We start from the raw sequence: 1,735 nt of genomic DNA on the forward strand, positions 1-1,735 counted from the left end.
TGATGCCATGGCACTCTACCCAGGGGGATAGCTTGAGGCTCCATCTCAAAAAAAAAAAAAAAATCTTTTCATTTCAAAGTGGGCACTTTGAAGAAAGTATTTACCCGAAGTACATGTCTCTGACATATTTGGGGATGGCTGCCCCAGAAGTAACATTACAAAAGTGTGCTAAAGTGTTTGTCCCAATCTATAGACTGTATGCCAAAAAGAAGTGTGATTGGAGATTTGTCTCTAACTCTAAGACTGACGGGGAAAATCACAAAAGCCTTAGGCTCTACAAAGATCACTCAACCCACTGGCCCAGATGATTGTGAAGCAGTTTCCCAACCCTGACTTCCTCCACATCGGTTTGAAGAGGCCATATTGGGCCTCTGTTTACTTCTTCGCCCTGGAGTAGTTTCTGAGATCTCTTCCAGGTCCTGCATTACAGAAATAGACCCACCTAGACCAAGGAACTTACTTAACTGGCCTTAGACCCACCACTTAAGATGGCCCTCCCTCCTGTTCAGGGCCTCCAGCAGATAACCTTTGATCTCTGTCAGGGCACACCTCTGCCACCTCCTGAGCTCTTATGCTACACTCTGAGTTGCTTAAGAAGAGGCTCCTTCCCCTGCTTCTTGAAACCTGCATACCTTCTAGCCAGTGACCAGGTTATCCTCAGGACTTGGAGGGAAAGTCCTAAGGAATAACTCAAGGGAATGTGGATTGGCCCCTGGGATATCCTGTTCTCAGCTCCTGTGGTGGTCAAGTTGTCTGGATGACATCATTTCCACATCAAGCTTTATCCCCCTAAGAAAACCAATGAACTCAAGCCTGACCAGTGGACTGCAGAACCATGCAGAGGGTTAAGGGAGTCAGTTGTCAGGATGGGAAGCATATTATTCTCAGACACCTGTCTTTTGTTATTGTATTTAGTGTGCCTCTTGTTGTCTTTTATTAATTGTGCTGCATATTGTAACCCAGTGTAACCCATCCCTTGCCTGAATAAGTTCAATGCCTGGACAAATGCAGTAAATCGTAGTAATTTTTCCATTTAAAATCTGTTTCATAGATATGAAGTATAATAAAAGGAATGGAGAATGTGAGCACATGCAGTGAGTATAAGATGGAGTCAGGCAGGCTATGGCCAAGACCACACAGCTGGTCCGGTCAGTTTAAGGCCTACGTGACCTTCACCTCATTTCTTCCATTCTTGATGTTTTGTCCCATGACAAATTCACTACTGGGAAGAAGCCACAAGTGGTCCTGTCAACACCATGAACACTGGACATAAATGTTCTGTTCCCAGATGGGAAGTTGCTATCCTCACTTTAGCTGATGCCACCAGAAAGGCGTTACCACTGCCCTGGTACCCCTGAATGACACTAACTTCTCTTTGAAAGCTGGGAGTACGTGCCTCTGATTGTCTGAAATAATAATATTCCCAATATTCCCCTTTATTCTGGGGAATGCAATAAATTATTACATTTTTTTCAGTGTTAAACCTACTATGTTTTCCTAGATTAAACTCAAATTGATTATGATGATGGTAATTCATGTTCTCCTTTTTCTTGATTAATTTTCTTAAGAGTTTATGGATTTTATTAGTCTTTTTAAAGAATTAATTTTGGGGCTCAGTGCCTGTGGCTCAATTGGCTAAGGCGCCAGCCACATACACGTAAGGTGGCGGGTTCGAATCCAGCCTGGGCCCACCAAACAACAATGATGGCTGCAAACAAAAAATAGCTGGGCATTG

Source organism: Otolemur garnettii, unplaced genomic scaffold (genome assembly GCF_000181295.1).
Source record: "Otolemur garnettii isolate 467f Iridium unplaced genomic scaffold, OtoGar3 scaffold00022, whole genome shotgun sequence".
In the NCBI taxonomy this organism is placed as follows: domain Eukaryota; kingdom Metazoa; phylum Chordata; class Mammalia; order Primates; family Galagidae; genus Otolemur; species Otolemur garnettii.